Below are 7,366 nucleotides of genomic sequence, written 5' to 3' on the forward strand. Positions count from 1 at the left end.
TCAAACCTCTCTCTCTTCTCCTAGTGGGGGCGGGGCGGGGCGGGGAGGGTGGGGGTGGGGAGCTGAACAGTACAGGTGTTCTCCATCTGTAGCTGACCTACCTCGATCTGAAACGGGCTAGAACGGTTACAAGCACTATGGGTAGAATACACTGTGGATGACCCACAGGTGCACTTCTCTCTGGTTCCCAAATGGGGAGGGTGCCTGCGTGTGTTCATAGCAGATGTTTCTGGGCCAAAATCAGATCTTTCCTTCCTTTTCCAACGGTTGGTCTCACAGGAGTGTGCCGGAAGCTCCTGCAGCTTGGAGAGGCTGAGCACCCTGGGGTTGAGACTCAAGACTTCTGGCCTGCGAGTTCTGGAGTGGGTTTCCTGCCTCCCCAGGGGGCCCCAGCGCATCTGAGGTTCCTGCATCTAACCCTAAAGCCTGCTTGGGGTCTCTGGCTCAAGACCGGTGAAGAGACTGGGTGCTGAAGGGCTATTCCTACACCTTCAGGGAGCTTCCGAGGCTGGGGTGGGAGCATGACAAGGTTTGGATACAACTAGCTTTCAAAACCGAAGGCAAAAAGTGAAAGAAGAATGTGGCCAAAAAAGGAAGGGGGGGTGCGTGGGGGTGTCTTCATGACCTTGGGTTAGGCAAAGGCTTCAGTGTGACACTGAAAGCAAAATCCATTTACAAACGTGCTAAGTTGGACTTCATCAAAATTACAATCTGGGCTTTAAAAATAACTGTTCAGAGATGAGCTAGAGACAATTCACATATCACACGTCGGATAAATGAGTAGTCAGAGTGCACAAACCACCCCCTAAGACAAGCGATCCAGTTCAACAGCGGCCAAAAGACTTAATAGACCTTCGTGTCAAGAAGACACCAATGGCCAATAAACACAGTTTCTTAAAGACGATTGGTGAAATTAGCACCACAATGAAAAATCACTCTGTATCCACTAGAATGGCCATAATAAAAAGCAAGTGTTGGTGAGGATGAGAAAAAACTGCAGTCTTCATGTGTTGCTGGGGTATGTGCGCGTCCCTTCGGGAAACAGATGGGCAGTTTCTTACATACAAACCTGCCACGTGGCCCAGCAGTCCCATTTCTACATCGCTACACACAGTGGGGTGGCCAGGTACGACACGGGATGCCTGGTTAAGTTTAGATTTCAGATAAATAATTTTTGAGTGTGTCTCAAGTATTACATGAAATAGACAAAGAAAATTTTTATCAGAAATTCAAATTGAACCGGAGTCCTGCATTTCAACTTGCTAAGTGTGGCAACCCTCATGCAAGAACAATGAAAACGTACATCCCCAAGGAGCACCGAGGGTGCGTGCTCACAGCAGTGTAGTACATCGTACCCCCAAACGGGAGCAACCGTAATGGCCACGTGCTGGTGGCCTGAGATTTTAAAGGCGTTACAGTTATTTACTCGGTGGTTTACCACTCAGCAATAAGAAGGGATGGACTGCTCACTAGTACATGTTGCAATGGGGGTGAACTTCCAAACCTTCATGCTAAAGCCAAATACGCATGACAAAAAAAAACTGCAAACGGGTACCCGGAACTTTTGGGGATGATGAAGATGTCCTAAAACTGGGTATTTGGTAATGGATGCAAAACTCTCAATTTATGGAGCCATTCATTGCACACACGAAATGGGTGGAATATAGTGTGTGAATGAAAACGCCTCACTTGTGCCACTCCTCCCACCCAGCACACTTGTTGCTGCCAGTCCTTGACTCACTGGGTTCCCAGCACACCTCTGGCCCCGTGGCTGTGGCTGGGGCTGTGCCAGCTGCCAGACCTGCACTCCTCCCCCCACACCCTCCCCACCTCTCCTGCTTGCAAGCATCATCCCCAAGGGTCCACTCAAAGGTCCTTTCTTCCACCCTGCACTCATCCCGCCTGTGTAGCTCTCCGTCCCCCGCAGTGTTTCCAGATCACTTCAGCACAGATCACTTCAGCACAGCCTCTGGTTCGCTTCATTCCCCTGTTAACCCCTCAGGGGTGCTCAGGACTCACCCTCTTCACTTTGAAGGAAGCGGGTGGTTTCACACCTTTCCCTTTCCCAACGCCTCCTGTAAGGACTAACAAAATAGGTCCCCAGAGTTACAGGGCTGCTACCCCTGCTGGTCCCTTTTCTCTTAGGGAGCTCAGCCCGCCTGGGGTGCCCTGTCAGAAGCACAGTGCCATCCAGGTCTCAGTGGAGTCCTCTCCGCTCTCCATGGAGCCGTGCCCTGTCGCACAAATGCTTCCCTGTAAGCCCTGACAAAACTCTGTATCCCTGAATGGTTCTGAGGCCGGCCTCTGCAGCTGCAAATGAATACCCCAGAGTAGGGACCACCTCTCATTCTTGTGTGTGAACCTCTTGCCTCGCTTGGGGTTTGGCTCAGAGCAGATCCCAAGAAGACTTTGTTGAGTGAATGATCATGCAGTCACAGAAATCCTAAGTGAACGTGAACTGGTCAGACAGCAGGAAGCTGTGGGGCTGGGTGATTCCTTTGTAGGAGCAAAGCCTTTCACCCTGGGCTCTCCCCACGGAGGGCCTGCCAGCTCTGCACCGCAGCCCCCTCAGGTCTCAGGCAGCTGCTCCTGTCTCTACTCCCTGCCCCACCCGTCTCCGGCGTCCCTACGGATTCTCCTTTTACTTACTCCATCAACTACTTCTATCGGCCTTTTAGTAGTTTGTACTTGTCTCACACTCAACGTTGTTTAAAAAAAACAATGGGTTCTCCTTAGAGCTCAGCATTTTGTATTTTTTTAATGTAACCCTTACTGTATTTTTTTCCATTACCGTTTAGTCCCCTGATGCCCCCTCCCTCACGTCCATGAGCCCTTTTCCCTTTTTCCCGGCACCTTTTAGTAAGATGGATGGTGGTGCCTTTAGGATTGGAATTATTTAATGTGAAAGAACATTGTGTACATTTTCAATATATCTTTACTGAGCATTGACTGTATAACCAGTCCTGTACATACCATTCATCTCTTTCTTTTCCTTGTGCTATCTTCCCACTTAAAGCTGAGAGTTCTTAAGTCCCGCATTCCAGACCTCAGCCCCGTTGGGTTCAGTGAACCCGATGATTTTGGACGTCTTTCCAGTTTTACTAAATTCATAATTCTAATATACATGTTCTTTGCTTTGTGTGTGTGTGTGTGTGTGTGTGTGTGTAACGTGGTGAGTGAATGGGGTCTGCTTTGATCTCATTGGGATGGGGCTCTCTACAACCTTTACTGGAACAAGGAACAAGAGTTTGGTTGGTGAGATTTCAGGGCGGGGCTTTTAAGGAGTGTGTCCTAGGGGTGGAGAAGTGTGGTACACCAACCCGTGCTTGCTAAAAGCATGCTGGGTGCGGCAGGGGGCGCAGCAGATTCAGCTCTGCTCCCTTCCCCTTAGGCTCTGGTGCCCCGGCTACACTGGAGTCTCCCCGAAACAGTTGAGTGCCACGGCCCTCAGGTGATCTAGCTCCTCAGAAACACATTCTTTTGTCACTTCCAGGATAGAAGGGTGCACTGCCTATGCCCCATTTTCAGAGACCAGGGGTGTGTTCACCATTTCACAGGACAAGGTATTTTTGGAAAACAACATGTACTGACAGGCTCTGCCTGGGACCCTGTCACACGCCAGGCCTTTGCCCCACCTCAGCTGTGTGGGAAACCTGAGACCACGCCCCTTGGGTCCGTTCCTGTCCAGGGTGAACAAACTCCGCGTCTTAAACTCGTGTCTGTGCAATTCTGATCTCTTGCCTCTATTGCTAGTAACCCCCCCGCTGCTGGTGGAAGATAGATCAGACTTGAGGTCTCAAAAGGCGATGTTCTAAAACAAAACAGAAAGCTTTCCCAACTCAGTCTATTCTCCAACAAAGCCTCAGTAGATGGCAGTGTTGATCTTTCATTGATTTTTTTTTGGTGTGTGTGTGTGTGTGTGTGTGTATGCGCGCGCACGCACACGCAGGGTAGGGGGGAGCCTGGTGTTGTTTGTTGTTTGTTTTGTTTTTATCAGATTTAGACAGCTGAGCTTTTTGTCTCTCTTGAGACGATGAATTTCACAAAATATAAACACAGTCAGTTTGCTGTTCAGGGCCTTGGCAAAACCCTACCTCCCCTCAGGAGGCTGGTGAATAAGTACATCTTTGAACCAGTGTTCTAGTTCAAGTTTTCTAGTGACCAAAGTTATTGTGCTTGTAAAAGAAATAAAACTGTATGGAAGTGTAGAAAGTAAAAATGAATGGAAGTTGGCCAGCTGTGTTACTCTGTATATGAAATACACATATCACATGTGAATGGGGTCGTGTCGTTCATGTTATTCTGTGTCTTCTCTGTGCTTCTCTCTGTCACGTGCATTCCTCCATGGCAACATACATGACCTACATTCTTCCTGCTTTCACGGTTTACAGTGTCTACATTCTGTTCTGGAACTATAGTCAAGTCTTCTGGGTGACCTTCTGAACACCTAAACCTAATAAAAATAGCATTTACCATATTGTGGTTATGGAAATGCTGATCACTGCCGAATAAAATGTGGTCGGATCTCTAGAGAAATGAAGATAATCTCATGTGCTTAACCCTTACCCCACAGTTGTGGGGGTTTAAATCTGCCTTTTCATTTCATTTTTATTTTCCTCACTTTTACTCAGCTATCACTGTTTTTTATTAGTTTGTTTTAATTTCATGTTTCTTAAAAATCTCATTCTTAGATTCCTTTGGCTCTGCTCAAGTACATTTGTAAATTTGAGGGCATCACTTGCTCTGCATAGCTGACAATATCTCCCCTCCTTACTGATTGCTGGTTTGGCCTAGAGTGTAATTTAGGCTCAAACTCCTATTCCAGATTAGATGGTTGGCATTTTAAAGGCATGGTTTTCTGCTGGGAAGTCACGTCAGTCAGAATCTCATTCCTTTGTTGTTAACTTATCTTTCTTCCTTTCTGGAAGCCTTTCAGGGTTCTCATGGTTCCTGGGGTTCTGCTCTCTCTACAGGTGTCGGGGTATGGCTCTTGTTTTTATCTCTTCCGCCTGGCACCCGGTGGGCCTCTCTGAAGATGTGTGTTTTCCCCTCGCTCAGAAAATGTTTCTCACCCCCTGTTGTTGTTTTTTCTCAAACTCCTGCTGAATGAATGGGCACTGACCCCTGGCTCTTTCCCATCTCCGGACTCCTCTCTCATTCCTCACTGCCATGTGGTGTCCCCGTGTTGCAGGAGATCTCGTCAGCTTCCAGATAACAGGTCTAGTTTGGGGTCTTGGCCATTCCTTCCGTTTGCTGATTTTTTTTTTTTAAATTTGACAATCATCTTAAATTTCCAGACATGATTTCTTGATTTCTTGAAATTAATGCATGATGGTTCCCTTTTCAATGGCAGCTAGCCCTTGTTTCAGGGGCTTCACATCCTCTCCGATCTCTCCCGAGATACCCTGAGTTTTCTTCTTGAATATTCCCCGCTGTGTCTTGTTTTTCCAGGATGGCTCTTCTTATGTATTCATCTTTCTTTGCCTCTTTCATGCTTTGGGTTTTCCTTAAATGTTTGGCCACCCGGGGCTGTTTATCTGCTTTGATAAATGAAGGACTGGATTACCATGTCTAGATAGTCAGCAAGGCCTGTTTTCCCGAGAGGCGTCCCCGGGAGGGGGAGGGCTGGCCACAGGCTCCCACAGGCTGTTGGGCCCTGTTGTCGGTGACTCCCCTCTGGGCTGCAGCCTGAGGATGCCCACACTCACCACCTGCGGACGTGAGGAGAGGCTTAAATAACGGACTGGAGCCCTTGACTACGCTTCCCACGGGAGCAGAGCCGTCCCCTTCTCCCCTTGCTGCGAAAGTACCCCGTGAATGTCTAGAGTGGTTTTAAGTTCTCATCGACTTCTCTCTTGAGTTTCAACACCCCTATGAGGATCTCTTCCTAGATAGGTAACCCATATTTTTTGGAGTATAATGTTCGGGTCCTGGGCAGAGTTGCTCCTGATGGGCGGGGGGTACATTAAGGGGTAGGAGGAAGGAAAAGGGGGGAGCCCTGCTGGCCCAGTCACGGAATATATGGATGTGTTTTGTTCAGTGGTTCTGATGATTGCCCTGTGGCCTGCTCTTGCTCGCTGCTGCTCGGCTCTGAGCTGGGAGTTCTCCTGGAGTTACCGAGAGGAAGGAAGTTCTTCATGCGGCATTTGGAGCTGTGGTTTATTTTACCTTTGGTCCTTCTCAGTCTGATCCCATCTACTTTCTAGCTTCCTGTATTTTCTCAGATTTTCTTTCATTTTTTTCATTTTTTTTTTAAGATTGTATTTATTTATTTTTAGAGAGAGGGGAAGGGAGGGAGAAAGAATGGGATAAAAACATCTATGTGTGGCTGCCTCTCACACACCCCCTACTGGGGACCTGGCCCACAACCCAGGCAAGTGCCCTGACTGGGAATCGAACCTGCAACACTTTGGTTCTCAGGCCGGCACTCAATTCACTGAGCCACACCAGCCAGGGCTATTTTCTCAGACTTTCTGATCTACTGGCCCCTTCTCTTGTTTTCTAGCACTGCTATGATTTAGTTATGTTTTTAAAAAACCTTATATTTTATTCTAATGGGCCTGTGGTATAGTCGAGAGGTAGATGTATGTGCTCAGTTTGTGACTTCCAGTACAGTATGTTTTTAAACTTTTTTCTTAATTCATGTAACTCAAAAGGCATAAGACAGCTCAATAAAGTGAAAATATCTGTTTCTTCCTTTATATCTATTCTTCTGTTCTTCCTTTAAAAAGAAAGCCCCAGATTTTAACTGGGCTCACGACTGCTCAGCTAAGGAGGACCCTTCCTAGGTGTGGCCAGGTGATTGAACTCTGGCTGGTGGGAGGTGAGCAGCCTGCTCAGCCTCTGAAGGGCACACAGATGAGCCTCTGCTTCCTGGGTTCCCCCTTTCCTATTGGCTGGAATGCAGTGGCAGGAGGCAGGGAGAAGGGGAGCCATCCTTGTCTGTCCTGAGGAAGGCAACTGTAGGGGTAGCCCATGACAACCCAGAAGCAGCCTGGGTCCCTGACACTTCATTGCCATTATACCAGCCCTGTACGTGAGAGGGAAATGAAGCGCTGCCTTGTTTAAGCCTTGTATTCTGGGGTCACTGCTTACAGCAGCCTATCCTGTCTCCACCTGGCGTCATCTCGGGGCTACTCGGCTCTCTTCCCTGGAGGTAACCAATGAGAGCATGTTACTGGGGATGAACACATGCATAGGTACATGCGTGAGTGCATGCAGACAGACGTACACAGGAACACACACACATACATGCGTGTAGCCCCCACTCCATTTTTACCTGAATGGTGCTGTGCCAAGCAACTATTCTCTAAAGATGAGGCAGGCTCCGTCTGAGAAGGAGGGTTGCTGGTGGCAGCTCCCCCCC

This window comes from Phyllostomus discolor, chromosome 3, assembly GCF_004126475.2.
Source record: "Phyllostomus discolor isolate MPI-MPIP mPhyDis1 chromosome 3, mPhyDis1.pri.v3, whole genome shotgun sequence".
NCBI classification, from domain to species: Eukaryota; Metazoa; Chordata; class Mammalia; order Chiroptera; family Phyllostomidae; genus Phyllostomus; species Phyllostomus discolor.